The sequence below is a fragment of the Bombus huntii genome, chromosome 18 (assembly GCF_024542735.1).
Source record: "Bombus huntii isolate Logan2020A chromosome 18, iyBomHunt1.1, whole genome shotgun sequence".
Lineage (NCBI taxonomy): Eukaryota > Metazoa > Arthropoda > Insecta > Hymenoptera > Apidae > Bombus > Bombus huntii.
The window spans coordinates 780,920-807,668 of NC_066255.1; the positions used below are offsets into that span (position 1 = coordinate 780,920).

A 26,749-nucleotide genomic window follows, 5' to 3' on the forward strand; every position below is an offset into this window, starting at 1 on the left:
AACGTTGTAATTGTTTCCTGATTTCACATCCTTTATAGCTGGCTGGGTGGTTTCCATTACAGTTGTAGCATTTTACTTCATTTATTTTCCCTATGTATGAACAGTGTATTGTTAAGTGATTTTTTGCACATTTAACACATGCCGGGCTTCTGTTACAATAATTTTTAGTGTGACCGTATTGTTGACACCGCATGCATTGTAGTACATCTTTTTTGGGGCGTGCTGGTTCCACTGTTACTATCGTATTTAGTATTCTTTTGATTTCGTAGATTTCCTTGTTGTTGGTTCTAGGTTCCAGTTCTATTAAGAATAATGGTAATGGTTGCTTCGTATCGTATCTTGTCATATTGTTTATTGCTCTTGTTTGGTGGCCAATTTTTGCTAATTCGTCACTTAATTTTTTTGTTAGTTTTTGGATGTAATCCTCTTATGACTACTTTGTAGCTCCTTTCCGTTTAGAGCTGGTACGTGTGGTATATAGCGTATTTTTCTTTTAGTTCTTTTACCACTTTCCTATAATTTGCTGGGGTGTTTGATTGAATTTTTACTTGTTCTAATTTTGTTTGTTTTATTGTGTAGTTTTCCTTCCCAACTATATTGTTTAGTTGATCAATAAGCGGGTCTATTAACTGGACCTCGACAAATATTGGTGGTAGTTTTGTAGTGTATGTTGATTGAGTTGTGTTTTTGGTTGTTGAATCGTCGTCTATTTCTTTCGTTAGTGAGCTGTAGGAGTTTTTTAATGGTAATTCTTGAAACCATCGCTGCTTTTCTGTATCTAGATTTCCTGTTATTTTTTGTTTATTGTTTTAACTTGCCACCTTCCAGCTATCATCCTGTTGGGTTAATTCGTTATTGGTATCATTTTCTTCGTTGTTTGGTATTGTTTCCATATCAACTTCGTTTGTAGCTGAGCATTCCTGTTCTTCGTTTAATGGTTGGCTTGGTTTTGATATGTTTGTTGTTTCATTTATGTAGTATTGTTCGTCTTTGTTAATTACTTTTATCGGTGATGGCTTAAGTGCTTGAGAAAACTAAAAAGACCACATGTATGGTTTTCTTAGAAGTGGAGACCACTTCAACAAATTCAATACTTTCCTAAACTATGGAAACTGCCACAGATCATAATGTTACCCAAACCAATCTCATTACTTCCTGTGTTCTCTAAGATACTAGAGAAAGTAATTTACGTCCGCATAAAACCTATAATAGAGAAGAATCAATTAATACCGGATCACCAATTCGGATTCAAAAACAAACACTCCACAATAGAACAAACGCACAGACTCGTCAATGAAATGTTACAGGCGCTGGAAACAAAAGAATATTGCACGGCACTCTTTATGGACATCGAAAAAGCATTCGATAAAATAAACCACAATAGCCTACTTCAATCAATCAGAAAACAGTTCCCGGAGCAGATATACCAATTAATCAAATCATACCTAAGCAGGAGAACCTTCATAGTAAAAATCAAAGACACATACTCTGAAGTTAAAGGAATCAAGGCAGGAGTTCCGCAAGGAAGCGTCCTAGGACCAATTTTATACACATTATACACGGCCAACATACCAACAACTAACAATAGCAAAATACTGACATTCGCGGATGACACAGCTGTACTAGTCAGGCGCACTAACCTTGCAGCAGCAGTTACATTACTACAAGAACATATCACAAAAATAGAAAAGTGGCTTCAAGCAAAACAAATTAAAGCAAACCCTGATAAATGCAAATACATTACACACTGCGAAAACAGAAACCACCAAACATTATACTAAACGGCACACACATAATACAAACAAGGCAGGTCAAATGCCTAGGATTCCACATGGATACACACCTCACATGGAAACAGCATATCAAATCAATGACAGACAAAATACAAACAGCAAGCAGACAAATGCATTGGCTAACAAGTCGAAAATCCAAACTAAGTATAGAAAATAAATCAAAAATATACAAAACGATCATAAAACCAATCTGGACGTACGGAATAGCACTATGGAGGACAGCAGCAATGAGCCATATAAACAAAATAGAGACCGTACAAGCTAAAATTCTTAGAGCAATAGTAAACTCCCCATGGTAAGTTAGAAACGAGGATATACGGAAGGATCCGGGAATACCAACGGTCAAAGAGGAAATTAGAAGACACGCAGGAAAATATAAAGAAAGAATAGGAACACACCCAAACCGGGTAGCTGTGGAAACGATCAACACGTCAAACATAGACAAAAGACTGAAAAGGAAACACCCAGCAGACCTCACAAAGGACACAACCTGACAAACACGAAGATGGTATCCCACTGGGGGTAGCCACCCGCATGATAATCAAACAGCCAAAAAATTCTACCAAGTGTACAAATCGGACAAATAGTGAATGTGAACAACTAAGAAAAAAAAGGAAAAAATCTGAAGCCATCGACAGCGTGTAGACAAAAGTCTGTGACGAAGGCAGACCATAAACAGTAGACGGGCGATGTTGGCTTCGGGGTTTTTCAGTTATTGGGTAACACAGCTAGCCTACGGATCTGGACCAGCTCAAATTGTATTCTTACTTATAATTCCATTTAAATATATTTTCTACCTGTCAATTTATCCACGAGTTTACACATCGAATAACCTCAACAATTGGACCATACCAAATGAAGTTACTTAAAATTCTCAGCGAGAATTGATTGTAAATAGTCTACCAAATGAAACAAAAATTTCGTGGTCTTAGACACACCCACACCTAGCTTTCCACTTCCACAACATCCTCACTAAAACTTACAGATTCTCTATCTTTAAAACAGTCAACATCTCTTTACCGAGTTTCTACGCTTAAACCAATCGCCTACTTAATTTATATAAAGTTACTAGAGTAAGGTGTAATTTATACGTATCTATTCAGTGTATATCTTAATTGTGATTATTAAGTGTATAATAAAGTGTAATAAAAAGTTCTAGATGGTTGGAAAAGTCGGCCGGTGCCACTCACCCAATTTAACGTTGGATTTCTTCAACGGAACCGTCGGTCAACGACGAAGGTCGTACGCAACTACGTTTGAAGCACTCTTAAACCCGAATCAAATGGAGGACATTTATATCGTCTATCTGGGAAAATCGCATAGTGGTACCAGTTGCGATATACACACCCGTCGACGGTATTAATACACATACAACTTGTAACAAACATGTGAAAATTTCACTAACGGATATATAGGGCTATGTTGGCCAATAAAAACCTCTTTTATCCGTGTATCTTAAGGCTCGGTGCAGATGAGTCATATATTATCGTAGGACATCGTTCCGGCGCCTTTGGAAGAGCAGAGAAAGAAATAAAGCTCTCCTGTTTCGCAAAAGAAGGATACATAATATGTATTTTCTTGTTCTTCCAACTCATTGCCGTTGTGGTCATTTGTTGAAAATTCAATCGTATGCATCGGACCTAAATCTTGAGGTTAAAATCATCTGTTTCAAATTATCAATTAGACCTATTTATAACTTATGCTAATCCCATGTGTTATAAAATCTCTGCCAGTGCGATGGAAAACACAAGGCTAGGCATCTTGTAAATAAGTGCATTAGAAGCGGCAGGAATTCTTTTAGAACGGCCATCTGTTACTACAAGAATTATAATAGTAGCAAAAATATGTTATTAAGAGCTTCATAATAAATTTAATAATAATGATTTAATTAAGGAAATTATTTACCTTTACCCCTTGTATTTTGAGAGGGCTATGAAAAATGTACATCTCTTTCAAGAGACCAATTAGAATACTTCCTATGATATACAATGCCACATTAAGAATCAAATACTTTCCAATCACCTAGAAGCTCGGCGGGACAGCCAGCGACGCTCGTTAAGGCCCAGAACTGAAGACGACGCGTCGCGAGTTCGAATCCTCGGCATATAATGGAGGCACGAATAGCACAGGATGAGAAAGTTTCTTTTAAAAGAAACATACTACAGGCAAGCGGCCAGCCCCGCCCTTGCGTGTGGCGTGGATGGATGTACTTTCTGGGAGTACATGGTTAAACGTGCTTGGTGTCAAGCACACACTACCACCACACTAGCACCTCGCAACACCTACCATCGTGTCCCGCCCGTGGAGGTTTTAGCCGGTAAGAATCCGGCACTACCTTTTGCCCACCTACACTTAGGGTAGTAAGGTGTCTATGAAGATTTCCTCCACGTAAAAAAAAAATTTTTTTATAGTATGAAAGGAGAAACGTTTAACACTCCCGTATACAAGGGTGGAACACACATATAAATGGCAAGGCACTGTCGCCTTTCGCCAACACTTACCAGATCTTTTTGGAAGGATCGCGGAGGGATTCCTCTATGCTAATATTTTTATGTTAAAAATAATTATTGGCACATAATAATTTTTGGTGCTAATAATTTTTCCTTTTGAGCATTGGATTTCGAACAATATATTAGACGCGAATTTAGATGTTTGATCCATTGACATCGTGTAATCAAAAACGAAATAAGAAAGATAAAAAAATTTGATATACAACACAGTATTACCGAGTAAATTTACACTATTAATTACCAAATTCCAGACTTGAACAATATAATCATAGGCAAAACTTGGATACATACCGGTGGTTAGAAGGTGGCGCCTACTGACATTCTGAATCAACTTCAGTAAACGTATACCTTTGAATGATGAAATTAAAAGTGTTACACGAGTAGCGATAATATCGTAAACTGTTTATAATTTAATTAGACATAATGTTACTTATATGCTTGTAAAAAGTTTCTATTTGTAAATTGGTCCGTTAATTATTTTGTTTTACTTCATTTATATGATCATATATTACTTTATATTCTTTTATTTCATTTGATGTTTCTTTATCTCCTTTATTTATTTTATTTCACCAGCATAATTTTCTTTAATCTGTTCTATCTTTTCTAATAATCTGTGAGTACTGTAATTTTAAAGGCATTGGTTTGGATTCATTATAACTAATATTTTATTGATCTGCGGCATTTCAGTCAATATCGCACCATTATGTTATTATTATTATTATATTATAATATTACGTAGTTATTATTATATTAAAACTGTTTTGTGAATAAACGCTAAAAAAGGTTCACATTATGCAGTTGTTTATTGAAATCATTACAAAGTCTCGTAGTATCTAAACACACAACGCAACACTTAAAACTCGTTTGTCGGAAAATAGCAGCATTGCTGTCAATGACATTAGCATAGTCGTCTGTGTTATGTGTATCAACACAAGCGTCGGACGCGTGTATCAGCTGTTGTTGCTATGAGAGTGGTGCAGACAGGCGATCGATGTTGTCCATACAATTCGGATTTAAGACTCAGACTGCGGATTTTAGACGCAGCCGCGTAAGGCGCTATGGAAATTCCATCTTTAGACGATTGTCAAACAGGTACTTACATACGTTTAAGGCGGATTCAATATTTGAAAATTTTTGAAAATCAGTTGGAAGTAAAATTTTCAGAATTAACAGACATGTGTTTATAATTTCCAACATCAGAAAGTATTGATTCTTTATTGCGAACGAAATGTCATTTAGATATGTTAAATCTTACACATTAAACCTTCAAAGGAGCAACTCGATTACAAAAATAGTTTCTGAATTCCATTTTCATGAAATGAGCAATTCACGTAAATTATATGATATGCCACTGAAAAAAATTCCTAACTTTGAAGTCAAAAAATGATCAATTTGATGCGCAATGACCCTTATTCGAAAACGGAAGCATGTTTCAGTTATGCAAATGGATGTGGGCCATACATCAGACGCTACCATCTGATACTTATACTGTCGGTTCTATCGTTACTTAGCATTCTATCTGGCACTTCGAGACTGAAAAAACTGAGGTTTTACATTTTCTTCCTGTGATTCTTGCTGTTCTTTATTCGATTTAATTAAGTCAGCTTTTCGTAACAGCTTATACCTACAATTATAACTAAGTATACAGATAGATAATACATAGATAATAGCAATAGATAATGAAAAATAAATAATAAATAAATAGATAATAATGTATTAATTAGTTAAATGCTTCAGATAGAACGTTTTAATTTTATAAAAGGAGCGAGATAGGGAATTTTTATCAAGAAACGACTTGAAATCATATTATTGAGATATGTATAATTTTATATGCTAGACTAGGTTAGCTACGTCGTAGTAGCGATGCATGTATGTGAATATCAGTGTGTGGAAGATTGTGTGAGCACGGAGTCTCGAAAACAAAGGAATGTAAACTGTTGAGTTAACAGTCTGGTATGGAAGAAAGTGCTGAGAAGCGTGCAAGTGTGTATCGATTAATATCTTTGGAATCGTTTATCAAATACATATATAACTATTCTAATATTAATTCCAAATGTGAATTTAGTGTTCCTATACCATTATTTCGGCTATGAAGATCCAAAATTCTGAAGATGTATTTAATTAGTGTTTTTAAATATACGTAAACGCAAACATAGTAAGGAGAAAACAAAGAATAGAAGTGAAAGCTAGAAAAATTTGTTAAGAAATTGATAGTTTCGTAACAAGATATATACGTGGTTTTACAATAAAATGTCCTATTTATATTTAAAGGTAGGGCTATCTAATTTACGATACTTTGTAATGGAACATTATAAATTGGTAAAGACACCTAAAAACAATTAGAATAAATAAATCAGGCTGTTTCTAGATCCCTACAAGCTGCATAGGATTTTCTGACTTTGTTTAAAAGGTTAAAAGTATGAAGAGCTTGAAATATTTCGACTAGTGAGCAAAAATAACAATTATTCCCAAAATTCCTACGAGAGGAGTTATTTAAAAAAAAAGTTAAATCTCCTTGGCAATAAAAAAACCTACTAAATTATAAAAGATGTTTTGAAAAAATTAAGTGATTACAAAATATTAATTTTCGAGTGTTCTGTTTACGAAAAATCATTACAGATGATGGACTCCCGGTTTGGTTCGGGGCGAGGGTAACACGCGAATGGTGAGCTCTGTGGAAAAAGTGAAGTGTGAAGGGAAAAAGGAGAAGGAAACACAAAGTGACACGAAGAAGTTAAAATAAAGGGTGAGCAGACGAGGAGAAAGTGAAAGAAAAGCGAAAAGAAGACAGTAACGAGAGAGAGATACAAATAAGAAAAACTAGAAGAGAAGAGGTTAGGAAGTCGGAAACCCGGCAAAAGAAGTAAGATGGGGAAACGACAGATGGCGATAAACAGTGGAAAACCATGGAACACGGGTAAAGCGGATGATAAGGCTGATTTCAAAACTACATTGGATAAATACAGCTTGTGAGAAAAAGAGACACCAACCAGGGAGAAAGGGGGGAGTTAATGATGGAAAAAATGGAGAAAATGGAAAGAGGATTCGAGACAATGATAAAGGAAATAAAAGGTATATTCGAAAAGCAAGTGGCGGCGATGAAGAGGGAAATGCGGAAAGAGAAAGAAGGGAGAGAGAGAGAGAGAGAGAGAGAAAGAAGAGTGGGAAAGGGAAAAGAAAGGACTATTGGGCAGAGTCAGAAGAATCGGGGAGGAGAAGGACAGGGCAGAGAGCGAGAGAGAAAAGAAGAAGGAACATAGTAATCGAAGGAGTAGACTGGAACGAAGGAAGCAATGCAGAGACAGTAAAGGAGTTCATAAGAGAAAAAATGAAAGTAGGGGCAAAAATAGAAAGAACACGTATGATAAGGGTTTTATTATTTATTTATTTAAATTTTCCAATTTGTCCAGTAGGACATTTGGTAAAATATTATAGCGGTATACTAATATAACATGTATGTGGCTACACCCAGCGGGGTACCATCATCGTGTTTGTTAGGTTATGTCCTTGTGAGGTCTGTTAGGTGTTTCCTTTTTAATCTTCTTCTTATGCTTGATGTGTCGATCGTTTCCGCTGCCAGCCGGTTTAGGTGCGTTGCTATTCTTTCTCTGTACCTTCTTGCACTTCTGTTAATCTCCTCCTTGACCGTTGGTATTCCCAGATTTTTCCGAATGTCCTCGTTTCTAACGTACCATGGCGAATTTACTATTGTTCTGAGTATTTTAGATTGCATTGCCTCTATTTTGGTTATATGTCTCATTGCTGCTGTTCCCCATAGTGCTATTCCGTACGTCCAGATTGGTTTTATGACCATTTTATATATTTGTCGGAGACGAGAGGACGCCGGGGCCCCTCTGGAACTTCAGGACGATGGAAAACTCCAACGCGGAACCGCTACCTCCCGCGAGCCCTCCCCCGGAGGGCGCCTCGAGCTCGGACTCGGAGTGTGACTCGAGCTCGGATTCGGATTCAGACTCGACATCAGAAGTGGGATCCGAACACACGTTATCGGCGCGGGATCGTAAGAGCATCGTGCGCGCACTAAGGCGGTCGCTAGGGAAGAAGAAGAAGAAGAAGAAGAAGAAAGGACACCGGGCAACCTGGGTATCGTTATCGCGCTTCAACCCCGAAGCCGCTGACGCAGATCCAGCCGCCTGGTACACAGCCGTCGGCCTGCTCATGAGGGACCACCCCCTGAAAAACAGCGCACTGTATTCTGCCCTAAACCGTGCCCTAGAGGGTCCGGCAGCATATTGGCTTACGCAAATATTGAACGGCGACGAGCTCACTTTGCCAGATTTTAAGGAACAATTCGCCGCGCACTTCGGTGGCCAAGAAGTAGCAGCCGCGTCGCTAATCAAGGTAGCCGAGGAACTACCGCGGGACGGCGAAACACCAGGGGCGTACGGAAATCGTATCATCACCCTCCTGGGGTCGAAGTGCCGAAATTCAACCAGGGAAGAGGTACTCGCCGCCACCGCCCTCCATCTGCTGGCGTTGCGCGACGAACGTTTTAAACGACTAGCGCTCACGAGTGACATCACGTCGGTGAAACAATTCCAAAGAGAAATGAAGCCCTTCCTATACGCGGAGTGGCCAACGCCCCCGCCGTGGAGGTCATCAGCGAGCTCCGGAAACAAACGAGGCAGGTCACCCGCCCCCCGGACCAGGTGCGGCCACTGCGGTATTTACGGACATCCGACATCCGAATGCTGCAAGAGGGCGAAGTGGGAACCGAAGAAGGACCCCCGACGCCCGGAGGAAAGCCGACCGGCTGCACCACCAAAAGCGTTGTGCTTTCACTGCCACAAGCAGGGACACATCGCGTCTCGCTGTCCATCGCGGCGAGAAGGAAAACATCGCCCCGAGGGTGAGCGCCGGGTTGATGCCTGCGTGGTGGAAGCCCCGACGGATAGACTAAGCCAGCAGGGTGAGTCGTTTCCATTCTACTTCGATTCTGGAGCCGAATGTTCGTTAATTAAAGAGTCCGCAGCCTCGAAATTTTCCGGCAGAAGAACGACTCACGTAGTAGTACTGCGAGAAATAAGAAATACGTGCACGGAAAGTACGTCTCAGATTCTGTCCACCGTGTGTATCAACGGTCTTACATTGGACATAACTTTTCACGTTCTTGCGGACAGCAACTTAAAGTACGATATCATGATTGGTCGTGAAATTTTAAGCCAGGGTTTTGACGTAAACATTACACGAGACAGCGTTGATATTTACAGGAGCAAGGTGATTAACGTTTGTAGTAAAGTCTCGGAGGTCGCGGTCGATATTAACGAGGTCGACACCGACGTGATCGGTAACGATAAGGCTCGATTGATTTCCATCCTCGAGAGTTTCAAAGAATCATTCATTACGGGCTTCCCGCGTACTCGCGTAAGTACGGGTCAGCTAGAGATACGGCTAATCGATCCCAACGTCACCGTGCAACGAAGCCCCTACCGACATAGCGAGCAAGAGCGCAGGATAGTACGCGAAAGGATAGACGAATTAATTAGAGCCAAAATAGTAAGGCCTAGCAATTCGCCGTTCGCGAGCCTCATGGTACTCGTGAAGAAGAAGGACGGCACGGATAGATTGTGTGTAGACTTCCGAGAGCTGAACAAAAACACGGTCGCGGATCGGTATCCCTTACCCCTTATCGCGGACCAAATCGCGAGACTACAAAACGCGAGATACTTTATCACCCTGGACATGGCCAGCGGGTTTCACCAAATTCCCAGTCACCCCGACTCGACAGAGTATACCGCGTTCGTCACCCCCGACGGCCAATACGAATACCTAACGATGCCGTTCGGACTGAAAAATGCCCCTGCCGTCTTCCAGAGGGCCATCCTCAAGGCCTTAGGCGACCTCGCGCACTCGTACGCCGTTGTTTATCTGGACGACGTTCTAATAATTGCCCACTCAATCGACCAGGCGTTAGAAAGGTTGCACATCGTACTAAACACCCTCGTGGACGCCGGATTTTCTTTCAATTTCGCGAAATGTTCCTTCCTGAAGACGTCGGCACTTTATCTGGGGTACGTGGGTCGTAACGGAGAAGTTCATCCAAACCCGGGAAAGATACAAGCTTTGAATTCTCTACCAGCTCCGTTGACCGTCACACAGCTCCGGCAGTTCATAGGCCTGGCCTCCTACTTCCGGACGTTCATCCCCAAATTTTCACAAGTGATGAAACCCCTGTATGCACTCACTTCTAGTAGCAAGTACATCGCTTGGACGGATAGGCATGAAAAGATAAGACAAAAGGTCATTTCCGTCCGGCGAAAGAGATTAATATGGCCGAGATCTCCGACGACTGGCTACTAGCGGAACAACGTCGCGACCCCTAAATCTCGGAAATCGTCGGCAAACTACAGAACGAAGAGCTCGCGGAAGACGTCTCGAACACCTACGAATTACGGTCCGGCACCCTGTACCGCAAAATACAAAGGAGGGGCAAAACTCTCTGCTTGCCCATTGTCTCGAGAAGCTTCAGATGGTCAGTGATTAACCATGTGCACCAGTCAATTATGCACTTGGGGTGGGATAAAACGCTGGAGAAACTGTACGAGCATTACTGGTTCGAGGGAATGGCGAAATATGTTCGCAAATTCGTCGAGAACTGCCATGCCTGTCGAGTTTCGAAGGCCAGTTCAGGCAAGATACAAGCGGAACTGCACCACATACCCAAGACTAGCATACCTTGGCACACGGTGCACGTAGATGTCACGGGCAAATTGAGCGGGAAGAGTGACTCGAAGGAGTACGTCGTTGTGTTGGTCGACGCCTTCACCAAATTCGTATACCTACGTCACACCCGCAAAATAGACTCCAGTAACACCATCGAAGCACTTAAGTCGGCTATATTCTTATTCGGCAGTCCCTGCCGGGTAATATCGGACCAGGAAAGATGCTTCACAGGCAAGGAGTTTCAAAGCTTTTGTAAAAACAGAAACATAAAACTCCACCTGATAGCAACCGGAGCTAGTAGGGCCAATGGACAAATAGAGCGTGTAATGAGCACACTATGTTCACGACGGTAGAGACGACTAGAGATTGGTCGGTAGGATTTGGTTTCGTGTGGGGCCTTGCCTGGTTTGGGTATCATTATGATTTATGCCAGTTTCCAAGTTTTTGGAAAGTATTGTATTCTTAGTATTGCGTCAACTATTATTGTGATTTGTCTTATCGCTTTTGGCGGAAGGTTCTTCAAGACTTTGCCGTTAATTAGGTCGATTCCTGGTGCTTTATTATTTTTTGTTTTCTCAATTATGTTTCCGATTTCTTGTGCTGTTGCTTTGGGTATGGTGTAGTGATTGTCAGTTGGTATACTAGTAGTTAGCGCACCCTCGTCCGTATGACTATTGTGGTTGCTGTCGTTGATGTTATCTGGGGTGAATGTGTTGCATAGGTAGTTGGAAAATTCTTCAGCTTCCTCTTCGTTGCTTCTTGCCCATGTGTTATCTGCTCTTCTGATTGCTGGTACCATTTTTATTGTCTTCTTTATCTTTTTCTTTTTGTGGCTTTCCATAGGGAGTAGTTGTAGTTCTCGTGAGCAGATAGTGACTCGATGAACTTTGTGAACTCGTTGTTGTTGTGCTCTTTTATTTTGTTTTTTATTTCTTTTGCGAGTTTGTTTAGGTGTTTTTTGTTTTCTATTGTTCTGTGTTTTTGCCATTTTGCTTTCGCTTTTATTTTTTCTCTAATTTTTTCGCGGATGTCTAGTGGAACTGTTTTTGTTTGTCTGTTGGTTGTTTCAGGTATAGTGGTTGCCCTATGATAAGGGTGAGGGACAAAGACACAATAATAGTGGCGACGATGAAATCAATGAAGGAAAAAATGAGGATAATGAAGGAACAAAGCAAATTGGAAAAGGGGGTATATATAGATGACGATCTGACAAGAAAAGAAATTGAGCTACAGCAACAAATAAGAAGGATAACTAGATTAAGAAGGGAAAAGGGCGAAGATGTGAGGATGGAATATAAGGAACTAAAAATAGAAAACAGATGGTACAAGTGGTACGAAAATGAAGAGAGGCTAGAGGAAGAAAGAAATAGAGGGGATGAAAAGTGAAAAAAGGGGAAAGAGGAGGGGGGCTACAAAGGGGATGAAAATGTGCTTCTGGAATGTGGCAGGGCTAATAAGTAAGGTCAAGGAGGTGTGGGAATATTTGAAGAAATTCGACGTGGTCAAGCTCAAGCAAAACATAGATAGAGGAAGACAATTGGGAAAAACTGAAATATGGACTACCCAAAGAATTCGACTGGAAATGCACGGCAGCAATGAGAGTAAGGAAAAAAGGAAGAGCAAAGGGGGAATAATAACGGGTATAAATAAAGAACTGAGAGAAATAGATTACAAAGAAATAAGTGATAATATAATGGAAAGAAAAGTAGTACACAATGATAAGACGTATAGGGTAATGCTGGTTTATAATCAAGACCCAAAAGGGACATGGAAAGAAATAGAGGAAAGAGTAGACGGAAGAGAGGAGGAAGTGATGATCATCTGCGTTGATTGGAAGGCAGGAAGAAGGAGAAGAGGGAGTGCCGATAAACGAGGATCTAGGAAAAGAAGAAAACAGGCGATCAAAAGACATGACGATAAACATGGAAGGAAGAACTCTGTTGAAGTACCTGGAAGAGAGAGGCTGGATGATAATCAATGGAAGAGATTAAGAAGGGGAGGAGTGGACATATATCGGGGAGAGAGGAAACTCAATAATAGATTACGTGATTGGCAATCAGGAGGCGACAAAAGAAATAATCGACATGAAAGTAGGAAAAAGAACAGAGTCGGACCACGTGCCGTCAGAAATAGAAATAGGGGGGCCAGACTCATAAAAAAATGAGGGAAAGAAAGAAGAAGAGAAGGAGAAAAGGGAATGGGCAAATGAAAGTGCGGAAAAATACCTGGAGATTGTGATATAATGTGATATGATGTGATATAATTATAGGAAATATCATACAAAGAAAAAATTTCAAGGAATATCCAGTAAAATAGCCAGTAAGAAAATTTAAATGCATTTAAAGCAAGATTTAGATGCATATGAGGTTCGCCGAAGCCGGTGTCACGTAAAGAGAAAAAAGAAGACCGAATACCAACGGTTACTGAGACCACTGATTAGTGGTAGTAGATTTACTGCATTGGCAACTAAATGATTGCGGATTATGTCAATACCATCTAATGACAAAATGATATTGTTTACACGCCAAGTAAACTGTCACAATATAATCGGAACTCAAAAGCAATACATTTGACCGCTGTGAGAAGGGTATATAGATATCTGAATTGTAATTGAAAATCAGTAGACGCCAGTTGGATGGAAAAAAATTAAATTTGTAGAAAGAAAGAGAGAAAAAAAGATTAGACAAGATCAAGTCGTGCTTTATTATCATTCTTAACAATATGAGTAAAACTAACGTAGAAAAAATTAGTTATTGGTATACTACTTGTAGCAGAGTGCAGAATTAACAAGGAGGCAGAAAATAGTGTGAAATTAAAAATTTTGGCGGGTTTACAAAAATGTGTTTTTTAAAAAGAAAAAATAGACTTTAACGTGCTATAATAATTATTTAAATAAACTTCTTGACGAACTTTCAGGGCACTCAGGATCCTCTCCTTGCCTTTCAACACTACTCTTACTACAAGAAATATAATAGCTCAAAAATATATTAAGAGCTTTATAATAGATTTAATAATAATACTTTTAATTGAGGGAATTATTTACGTTCGCTCCTTGTATTTTGAGGGGGCTATGAAAAATATACATCTCCTTCAAAAGGTTAATTAGAATACTTTCTGATATACATTGCCACATTGAGAATCAAATGCTTTCCAATCAGCTAGAAAGCCGGCGGGGCAGCCAGCTACGCTCGTTAAAGCCCAGATCTGAAGACGACGCGTGGCGAGTTCGAATCCTCGGTATAAAGGACATCTTCAAAAAGGGGACGGAAAAACCAAAATTTCTCTTAAAAGTAATATAATACAGGCAAGCAGTCAGCCCCTCCCTTGCGTGTGTTCTCGGTATACTTTCTGGGAATACTTGGTTAATGATGCTTGGTGTTCAGCACACAGGGGTCCGACGATCAACTCGCGCTGGTACCAATGTCCCGTTCGTGGAGGTTTTAGCCGGTAAAAATCCGGCACTACCTTCTGCCCGTCCCCACGGGTGGTAAGGTGTCTATGAAGATTTCCTCCACGTAAAAAAAAAAATTTTTTTTTGTAATACGGAAGGAGATACGTTTAACACTCCCATAGACAAGGATAGAACACATATATAAATACACATATATAAAGGCACTGTCGCCTTCCGGCGGGACTTATCAGATCTTTTTGGGGGGACCGCGAAAGGCTTCCGCTATCCTTCCGGATAACGCAGGTTATCTGTTAACCTTTTCATGTGGCAAATGATCTTTACAGCTACATCCTTTCGAGCATTGCATTTCGAACAATATATTAGACGCGAATTTAGATGTTTGATCCATTGACATCGTGTAATCAAAAACGAAATAAGAAAGATAAAAAAATTTGATATACAACACAGTATTACCGAGTAAATTTACACTATTAATTACCAAATTCCAGACTTGAACAATATAATCATAGGCAAAACTTGGATACATACCGGTGGTTAGAAGGTGGCGCCTACTGACATTCTGAATCAACTTCAGTAAACGTATTCCTTTGAATGATGAAATTAAAAGTGTTACACGAGTAGCGATAATATCGTAAACTGTTTATAATTTAATTAGACATAATGTTACTGATATGCTTGTAAAAAGTTTCTATTTGTAAATTGGTCCGTTAATTATTTTGTTTTACTTTATTTATATGATCATATATTACTTTATATTCTTTTATTTCATTTGATGTTTCTTTATTTCCTTTATTTATTTTATTTCATCAGCATAATTTTCTTTAATCTGTTCTATCTTTTCTAATAATCTGTGAGTACTGTAATTTTAAAGGCATTGGTTTGGATTCATTATAACTAATATTTTATTGATCTGCGGCATTTCAGTCAATATCACACCATTATGTTATTATTATTATTATATTATAATATTACGTAGTTATTATTATATTAAAACTGTTTTGTGAATAAACGCTAAAAAAGGTACACATTATACAGTTGTTCATCGAAATCGTTACAAAGTTACGTAGTATCTAAACACCCGACGCAACACTTAAAACTCGTTTGTCGGAAAATAGCAGCATTGCTGTCAATGACATTAGCATAGTCGTCTGTGTTATGTGTATCAACACAAGCGTCGGACGCGTGTATCAGCTGTTGTTGCTATGAGAGTGGTGCAGACAGGCGATCGATGTTGTCCATACAATTCGGATTTAAGACTCAGACTGCGGATTTTAGACGCAGCCGCGTAAGGCGCTATGGAAATTCCATCTTTAGACGATTGTCAAACAGGTACTTACATACGTTTAAGGCGGATTCAATATTTGAAAATTTTTGAAAATCAGTTGGAAGTAAAATTTTCAGAATTAACAGACATGTGTTTATAATTTCCAACATCAGAAAGTATTGATTCTTTATTGCGAACGAAATGTCATTTAGATATGTTAAATCTTACACATTAAACCTTCAAAGGAGCAACTCGATTACAAAAATAGTTTCTGAATTCCATTTTCATGAAATGAGCAATTCACGTAAATTATATGATACTTCACAGAAAAAAACTCCTAACTTTGAAGTCAAAAAATGATCAATTTGATGTGCAATGACCCTTATTCGAAAACGGAAGCATGTTTCAGTTATGCAAATGGATGTGGGCCATACATCAGACGCTACCATCTGATACTTATACTGTCGGTTCTATCGTTACTTAGCATTCTATCTGGCACTTCGAGACTGAAAAAACTGAGGTTTTACATTTTCTTCCTGTGATTCTTGCTGTTCTTTATTCGATTTAATTAAGTCAGCTTTTCGTAACAGCTTATACCTACAATTATAACTAAGTATACAGATAGATAATACATAGATAATAGCAATAGATAATGAAAAATAAATAATAAATAAATAGATAATAATGTATTAATTAGTTAAATGCTTCAGATAGAACGTTTTAATTTTATAAAAGGAGCGAGATAGGGAATTTTTATCAAGAAACGACTTGAAATCATATTATTGAGATATGTATAATTTTATATGCTAGACTAGGTTAGCTACGTCGTAGTAGCGATGCATGTATGTGAATATCAGTGTGTGGAAGATTGTGTGAGCACGGAGTCTCGAAAACAAAGGAATGTAAACTGTTGAGTTAACAGTCTGGTATGGAAGAAAGTGCTGAGAAGCGTGCAAGTGTGTATCGATTAATATCTTTGGAATCGTTTATCAAATACATATATAACTATTCTAATATTAATTCCAAGTGTGAATTTAGTGTTCCTATACCATTATTTCGGCTATGAAGATCCAAAATTCTGAAGATGTATTTAATTAGTGTTTTTAAATATACGTAAACGCAAACATAGTAAGGAGAAAACAAAGAATAGAAGTGAAAGCTAGAAAAATTTGTTAAGAAATTGATAGTTTCGTAACAAGATATATACGTGGTTTTACAATAAAATGTCCTATTTATATTTAAAGGTAGGGCTATCTAATTTACGATACTTTGTAATGGAACATTATAAATTGGTAAAGACACCTAAAAACAATTAGAATAAATAAATCAGGCTGTTTCTAGATCCCTACAAGCTGCATAGGATTTTCTGACTTTGTTTAAAAGGTTAAAAGTATGAAGAGCTTGAAATATTTCGACTAGTGAGCAAAAATAACAATTATTCCCAAAATTCCTACGAGAGGAGTTATTTAAAAAAAAAGTTAAATCTCCTTGGCAATAAAAAAACCTACTAAATTATAAAAGATGTTTTGAAAAAATTAAGTGATTACAAAATATTAATTTTCGAGTGTTCTGTTTACGAAAAATCATTACAGATGAACATTTCTACGGTTACCGATAACTATTATCAACGATAAATATTGTTTTTGGTTATCGATAACCATTACTGTAATGAACTATTTTTAGTTATTGATAATCATTATCGGTGACGGAATTTCTAACCAAAGAAATTTGAGTAATTGTAATGATTATTTCTGATCAAAACAATTTAAAATAATTGTAAGATACTAATGTTTAAACTATAACTTTGTAAATTTGGGTTACAACTGTCATAGTCCCATATTTCAACATATTTTTAAAAAATGAAAAAATACTATACAGAACATTTTAATTAATTGTAAGAAGCGCAGTAAACGGAATTTGGTCTTAAAGTTCGTTTCTCTTTCTTCCATAGAGAGAATCCAAGAATACGCTGTGTGGAAATACCTGGAGCCCTTTCGACGCACCTCGAATCGCGTTAGTCACAATCAATGTAAGGAAGCAAATGGGTTGCAGTTAGAGTGGAAGAAAAATAGGAAACCACTGAGATTAATATGGAAATGGATGGAGTTAAAAAGATAAGAAAATCGGAAATTGTCCCAAGGATACGTCTGTTAGTTTCTAATTGTGGGTACTTTCCCAACTGTTTCGCAAAAAGCAATGTCGGTAGTAACTGCTATGGATATTCGTGAGATTACAGACATTAGGTAATAATGGTTGTAAGTTGAGTTTATAATATTTACTGATCGTTTTGAAGCATTTACGGAACATTTTAGAGCACTGGGTAATAAAATTTAATCATAATACAGATCTGAAGAAAATCATGTTGAATTTCTGAAAAATGGTTTCTAAATATGTAGATTTGAAGAAAATTGTGGTGAATTTCTGAAGGATACCTAGTATAAATTTATCGCACAGAATATCGAGTAATTAATAGTGCAATTGGTAAATGGATGTAATTAGATGATGTTGATTGTAAAGTTTTTGTAAGTGTCACTGAATATTTTGCAGGAGAGAGCATAATGATAAGAATCAAGAGCTATGTGTAGGTAATGCAATTTGTACTTGCACTGACATGGAAAAAGCAATAGACAATATAAGATAATATTTTTTCGTTTGAGGCTTTATTTTCCAAGACAATTAGGTTTGAACTTTATACTTTATGTAAAGTATAACACATTTTGTTTAACTAATTAATTTTCCTTTTTTATTTACATAATATTAAAAATGATTATCTTTTTTTCCAATGGGTTAAGTTTAGGTTGGACTATATAAAAATGCGGCCGTCTACTCTAAAATGAAACGTAATCGTAACATAAATTGCATTAACACTTTAGCTTCCAGCTTTAGTCCAGTCCGCCTAAGTGCTCTCCCTGTACGGAGGCGCGCGCCACACATGGGCACAGTGGCGTGATTGCTGTATAAATGTTTTCCTAAGTCTTAAATAACAACTATGCTGAATAAAACAATAATAAAACAATCTTTGCTCCAATATGGTAAGTATAATTTACATGTTTAATATGAAAAGGCTTGTTACGACCGTTCGCGGAGAGACGCGGTCGCTAGGAAAACGCGTTAGCGAGAGGCGTAAATTCTCGCTACGATTATGTTAATCGACGCCGCGAAATAGTCGTTCCCCTGTTTCGGTTAAGATAACAGAGGTGGTTTAATGAATGTTACACTGTATTAACAGGTTAACATAGAATAATATATTTTACAATAATATGATGAATATGTTACAGAAATTTGACTCGACTTTGCGATATCTCTAGATAAATTCGTTTGCTCGTCAGATTTGTCGAAGTGTCACGTTAGACTCGTCAGAAGGAACTGAACGCCCGTCGATTATTCCTTTGTCTCATTTGGAAGACGACCCCCACTATGCTCGGGTCACGCCACCGCTAGCGCCTATGATCACGTATGCCTCTTCTTGTGTGAAAAACGTAACGGTCAAAAATCGACGTTTCTAGAGCTCGCTGCTTGGCGACAACTATGCTCTCGTGGATACATTGTATATGATCCGGTGGGCAGATAAGACGGTCTGCCTGCAACGCTGTAGGACCGCGAGCGACGGTTAGAAAATACAGCCTGTGGTAAGCCTCGTGGCGTAACAAGGCTCACAAAATTGTAGGTAATATATTATATATTTACATGACTTTACGATAAGATGTTTAATATAACTAATTATGAAAAGTAAGAAACTTTAACTTCAACTTAATTTTAACTTTTAAGAAGCGATTAATCCAATATATCGATAAAATAAACAGAAAATGTTCTGTCGGTAACGAAAAAATATATTATTGACTACAGATGGCACTGGTGTAACTGGTGTATGATTGATATATGGGGTGCCGATCGTCGTGTGATATCAATTACTTTCCAATCCAATCAGAGATAAGATCTCGACCCCCGACTTTCGAACACCAAAGAGCTGCGACGCATTTTCGTCCCCATCAGAGAAAACACATCGACTCCCGACTGTCGGACGCCAAAGCTGCGACGCACCTTAGTCCTCATCGGAGATAAGGCTCTACCCCCGACTTTCGGACTCCTTTGGAACTCACACCGAACCCCTCAACATCCCCAAGCCAGGGTGTATATAAGCCGAGACTTCATCCAGCTCGGGCAGTTCTTGTTCTTGTTCGAGTCGCTGTTCTCGTACAACCTCTTTTCTCAGATTCAGTGCCAAAGTTATGATAAAGTTCGATAAAAGAAAATTAATAGTTGAGTTACGACTCAGCTTTCTTTTCTCTTACAACCTAAGTATCGATTTTACGTGACATCGTCGCCGTCTATAAGCGGCACCGGAAGCGAAAGGGTTAAAGCTTTTTGCGAATATCTTGGAAACTAAAGCCATGTAGCGATAACATGTATAAAAAAAAGTTGTCCAGAATGATGACCTTGACAACACATTTCAAAATCATGAAAATTCTTATGTTCAATAAGGAATCCACGGTCAACGGAGTAACTCTTTGTTAAACGTAGAATATATTTTGAAGCACAAAATAACGTTTGTTGTGACACTCGGTATAATACTGCACGTAAATCATTACATATTGTATATATATGTCGGAGATGAAAGAACACCGGAGCCTTTGGAATTTTGGATAATTCCGCAACACTGTAATCTAGATTTTATCATAGCTGTAATTAAGCAATTGTTGTCATTCAATCTGATTGTAATTGTTCGAGATTTGTGATAGCGAGGTTGGATTCGAGGTGACAACTGGTCGCCGAACGTGGCCACGGTCACGGGATGGACGTTTTGCCTGACGGAGGTGTGAAGTGTTTGTATGGTTCTCCCTAGAAATGTGGTTGTGGCGGCATACGGCGATACGGTCGATATAATGGGACACACGTTGTATTAATAATCAAACTCCAGGCAGAAACTGCTTGGCAACGGCGATTGGAACTTTCTCGATGCTTCCAACGAGTATATAACAAACAAATGCAATGCAATCAATTTACTATTCGTGCCATCGCCTTGGAGAGTGACACATCGAGCAGTTTATACCGAGCGTCTCAACAATCGTATTTTATAGCTAAAATTATTCTACGCATAGTAAAGAGTTATCCCGTTGACCGTGGATTCGTTTGAACCCAAGAACATTGTTAATAGCGCTCATTAAACTCATTATTCGTTAAACTTATTATGCGTAAAACATATTATTCGTTAATCTTATTATTCGTTAAACTAATTATTCGTTAATCTTGTTATTCGTTAAACTCAATATTCATTATACTTTGTAAAAGTCTTGTATATACGTGTAAATATAATCTTTGCTTCGTAAAACGAAGGCTAATCCAAACGAAGAATTGTTACTGGCTCTAAATTCTAATGTTAACCCGACATATGGATTATGTGGAACATCTCGTATCTTATTCCAAAAATTACGAGCTGAGGTGGTTTATTCTACGTGATAAAATTGTAATAGTCACTGTATATTCAAATCACTTTAAATACAAGTACAGAGAGAGATAGTGTATGCCGGTTGTAATCGTCGCTCGCTCAATGTTACCGTTCAATTCTACGCTTGCTATTCCACTGTATGACCTGTTATAATGATTCGTTATAATGATCGTCCTAGAAAGGACGCTCGTCTATTCGTACCGACCGATGGCATTATAAAAAGTTCAAATGTAAATACGGATGACGATTAGAAAGAACAGCGATAATGTTTTGTTCGGCATTTGTTTACCTTTAGACCTAGCAAAGCAAAACAACGTTGTCACTCCAAGGCACAACAATACGATCCGCCTTAAACGTACGTAAGTACATGTTTGACAATCGTCTGTTCTAGTAGCAAACTGCAGACGCAAGTATATTGCAATCAATTTCGATCATGTTTAAGAAATGTTGACAAAATCTTTTGTTTCCTTTCGAGCGAATAAAACTCTATTAGAATATATTTCGAGTAAATGTGTTCTGTATTTTTGTGCAGCGTGCAAAGTTTGAGAGGATATATTAATCCTTTTTTGTTATTTATACAATTGATATACAACGTAACACACTTGGATATTGATTAAAAATTCATTTTTTATTGAAAATAATCTCATCTAACGCTTGGAATGCCCCTTTATATCTAACTGACTTTCCTGATCTTTTTTTGTTGTGAGGTATTTTGCAATCTGAGCACGCTTTTCCTGGAAAGAGTGTTAGACAGGGTCCTATTGTCTAAAGATGGAATTTCCTTAGCTGTATAGCCGCGCCTTACGCGGTTGCGTCTGAAATCCGCAGTCTGAGTCTTAAATCGGAATTATTGGGTAAAATTGATCGCCTGCCTGCACCACTACATAGCTACACCAGCCGATACACGCGTCCGACGCTTGTGTTGATACACATAGCACAGACCACTATGCTAATATCATTGACAACAATGCCGCTACCTTCCGACAAACGAGTTTTAAGTGTTGTGTCGGGTGTTTAGATACTACGTGACTTTGTAATGATTTCGATAATCAACTGTATAATGTGTACCTTTTTTTAGCGGTTATTCACAAAACAGTTTTAATATAATAATAACTATATAATAACATAATATTATAATAATAATAACATAGTGGTGTGATATTGACTGAAATGCCGGAGATCAATAAAATATTAGTTATAATGATCCAATCCAATAGCTTTAAAATTAGAGTGCTCACAGATTATAATTTCTTATATATAATTACAATATTTGCATTGATTAATTTATGCTTTCTTAGGGCATACGAAAATTATGTTGATGAAATAAAATAAATAAATGAAATAAAAAGAACAAAATAAAATAAAAGGAAATAAAGTAATATATGATAATATAAATAAAATAAAACAAAATAATTAACGAACCAATTTATAAAAAGAAACTTTTTACCGAAAGACTGAAGCCTCGATCAAAACCCAGCCCTTCTAGATGTTCGTTTATCTTATACCTGCGTGCCGAATTCACATTCCTTTGTTTTGGGAGTTGGTGTCGCGTGGCAGGCGATTCGGGTTTCTTGAGTCGGTTGGAGATATTTGTCGACGTTACGATAGTGTCACGACCAGCTCAGTTCAAGACCGGAGATAAAGATGTGTTGGCACTCGGCAACAATGTATATCGCCGAAGCGGAGTGCCCAATGAACCATCAATATCCCAACAGTGCTTCCGTCGAATGTTTGAGTGGAGGGCGTGCGTGGCAACAGTCGCGGACGCCTAACAAACTCTAGGATAGTGGGGATATAGTGTAACGTCGCTTCATATTAGAGGCAGAATGTATGCAGGTCTTCAGTCCATACCCTCAATTACCCCAAGGACCCACCATAAGCCTAAACTTTTTAAGTTTATTATTTCTGCTATCTGTTTATGGATGGTCCTTGAAACAGCCCTTAGGTTGTTATACGTCCTTACTAATTACGGGAAAGCAGGTAGTTACTTAATGGGAAAAACCCAATACTCGACTAACGAAAAAGCTGGTTTTTCCCATAAACAATGTTACCTACTAGCCGCGCTGGAAGAAGGCTTTCTCCTCCTATCTTCATGACTTATAACCAATTAGCATCGTGGATCATTACCCTCACATTTCCTAACGGAAGGTGCGAACAGCGAATCCGCGTTGTTAATTAAAAATGGCGCACCCACGCCGAGCTTTCCTCCGTAATGAGACGGAAGCACCTGGGGAGAAATAGATAAAACTATCGAACAGTGAACATCTCTCCAATCTATGTAAACCTGTGCCGTGAAATAAAGACGATAGTTGTGTTACGACTCAGCTACTTTTTATTTTCATCAACTAACCTCAAAAATTACGTGACAAGAGAGTGTTAACAAAAGAAACATAACCGAATCCGATCGGAAATCGAGTCGTAAGAGTCAATCTTCAAAAGTCACGGCTAGAGCTCGGAAGTAAATTGTAAACCAGGTGCCAGAAAAAAATAAAGTTTCCTTTTTTTATTTTTTCATCTTAAATTTCTTTTTTTATTTCTTTGTTATTTTACGTGACAATAGCTTGAATAAGTTAAGAAAATTATTGTAAGTAACATGGTGTTACGAATAAGATTTGGAGAAGAGACAGTTTGGAAAAAAAATGTTATTTTAGGCTGGAATTTGAATTTACAGATAACTATTTATAGTTCAGGACTGTAATTTAGAAAAATACGCGAAACTTTTAGTAAATATATGTCGGAGATGAAAGGACACCGGAGTCTTTGGAATTTTGGTTAATCCCGCAACATTGTAACCTAGAGTCTACTATAGCTGTAATTAAACAATTGTAGTTATTCAATCCGATTGTAATTGTTCGAGAGTTGTGATAATGAGCTTGGGCTCGAGGCGACAGTCAGTCGCCGAACGTAGCCACGGTCACGGGATGAATGCTTTGTTTAACAAAGGCATGGAATAATTCTATAGCTCTCCTTAAAAAGGAAATAGTTGTAACACTCGACAGTAAACATTCCGACGGTCTCTGTCCCGTAGCTCGCCACACGCAGACCCTATTCTTCGAGTAAGATGATTGCCAGATGTCGATGCGTCTCCGCAGTACATGTTCAGCTAGATCGAGGGCCTGTTATAAATCTTAAGATTTAGTCAACTAAAGTCCTTGAAACAGACAAACAGCCTTGTCCCAACTACGGGAAAATAGGGGAGACCTATTTTTCAACGAACGGCGTCTCCCACTAGCAACTTTCCCTCGAGGGCGGCTAGCATTTCTTTCTAACCACCGATATGGAAATTGACCAATTAGCAGCAACGCCAATTTCCCTTACTTTCTAAACGAAGGCTTTTCTCGACGAATCCTATGATCTCGTGTCCTTAGACACACCCCAATATAGTTTTCCTCTGTGGCATCATCGGGACGGGAAAGTCATTCCCGCTCGCGATCTCATCGATGAAAAAGAGTAACCCCTTACGACCAGGGAACATTACACACACGACTTAGATTTTGTGAGTACGTTCATCTATCATCCCGTCGACCGCGGATTCGTTATTGAACCTAGGATCATTGTCATTAGTTTCTCGAGTACCTAACTACCACGGTTACTTGTCCGGTTCTATAATAATCGTATTTGCACTAGTCAATGTCTTCTCTATTGCATAACGACAACGTGTAACCCAAACGAAGATTAGTTTCACGCCCCTAACCCTAATTCTAATGTAAACCCGACATATATATAATTCTTTACTTTGTATTAAATTTTTCTATGTACTTTACTGCAGTCTGCTACAAGTAATATACCAATAAAACCATATTCTTAAGAATGATGTAAATAAAATGATAAGAAGAGTCTATCACAAAGAACGTTCGAACGTGTACTCAAACGAATGGTCAATAGCATGAAAATTCTTAATTATCCTCTTTGTATTAAATACTTTCACGTGTCATTTCTTTTCTATGAGAAAAATTTGAATTGATCATAAATAAATAAGGATTTAGCGTGGATAATGATTCTGATGTAACTACTTTCATTCATATAACTCATATGTCAGTTGTAATTGTTTTTAAAATGATTTCGAAAGTTAACAGAATTGAATAGAATAGAATTTGAATTTCTATAAAATTTGTTAAAAGTTACGGATAACTGTAATAACGGAAGTTTCAGTAATAACTGAAAAACCCCGAAGCCAACATCGCTTCTACTGTTTATAGTCTGTCTTCGTCGCAGACTTTTGTCTACACGCTGTCGATGACTTCAGTTTTTTTCTTTTTTTTTTTAATTGTTCACATTCACTATTTGTCCGATTTGTACATTTGGTAGAATTTTTTGGCTGTTTGATTATCATGCGGGCGGCTACCCCCAGTGGGATACCCTCTTCGTGTTTGTCAGGTTGTGTCCTTTGTGAGGTCTGCTGGGTGTTTCCTTTTCAGTCTTTTGTCTCGTTCGCTGTGGAGTGCCGAAGCGTGCAGACGTGTCTCTAGTGCCCAGCGTAGTTCGAAAACAACACGTGTCGCCCAACCGTCGAAAGAGAACGCAGCTAAGTGTCCCTTACCCTCTAGGGTGAAGAAAATCCCACGCACCTAACCCCAACCCGAATACTAGCCTCACAGCCTCACGACTAGTTGTTCATTCCCAATTAACTAGCTCGATGATGGCCCAGCAACCGCGACCAGGCTCTCCGGAGCAGACTCGCAGCTACCCCGTGCTACCCCCCCCCCCCCCCCCGTGGCAGAAGTGCAGCAGAACTCTCCGCACTAACGACGCTAACACTACAAAGAAAAGGAAAATAGAACCAGCAACGCAAATAAACACACACAACAGGTTCGCCGTATTGGAATCCTCAAACGACGCCATGGAAATCGTAGAACCGCCACCAAACCAACACTCACAGAGAATCCCCCCTCCCCCACCAATATTTGTGGACGACGTCATTGACATACAGACAATGATCAAGTCCCTAGAGAGAGAAACCAGCAAGGAGGAATATAACCTTAAGATAAGCAACAACAAGGTGAAAATACTACCGACGAACCCAGAAGCTTACAGAAAACTCACCAAGACACTCAGGACCCTGAACGCCAACTTCCACACCTACCAACTCAAACAGGAAAGGCCTTTCCGGGTGGTCCTACGAAACATACACCACTCAGCAGACATAGACGAACTAAAATACGAACTCTCAAAACTCGGCCACGAAGTCATCAACGTAAGTAATATAAGGCATAGAGTCTCGAAAGACCCGTTATCCTTATTCTTCCTAGACATTAAACAAAAACCGAACAATAAGGAAATCTACAACATCAGTCGCCTAATGAACGCGATAGTAAAGATCGAACCACCGCTCGTGAAAAAAGAAATAGTGCAGTGCAAAAGGTGCCAAAGGTACGGTCATACGCAGAAATACTGCAACCATACTTTCCGCTGCGTTAAATGCGCAGGCTCTCACTCCACTGACCAGTGCGCCAAATCACCGGAAACCCCAGCGAAATGCATCCACTGCCAAGGGGACCACCCTGCCAATTACAAAGGCTGCCCAGCATATAAAACACTATACACGAACAGGTACCCTAAGCTCAGAGCAAAAGAGGTATCCAACCAAACACCCAGCCCGCCGAAATTCACGACTACCCCAACCCCCTCAACCAACCAAAC

General features: G+C 38.7%; 1 protein-coding gene, 1 non-coding gene and 1 pseudogene across 2 annotated transcripts in view; all 3 read left to right on the top strand.

Annotated features, from left to right (window-relative positions):
* LOC126875445 (golgin subfamily A member 6-like protein 6) overlaps positions 1–26,749 on the top strand; it is a 224,919-nt gene that overhangs the window by 51,114 nt on the left and 147,056 nt on the right. The window lies entirely within an intron of this gene.
* LOC126875640 (U6atac minor spliceosomal RNA) lies at positions 4,199–4,305 on the top strand. Its single transcript, XR_007693604.1, has one exon. It is a non-coding gene; the product is annotated as a U6atac minor spliceosomal RNA (small nuclear RNA).
* Positions 14,523–14,637, top strand: LOC126875632 (U6atac minor spliceosomal RNA; annotated as a pseudogene).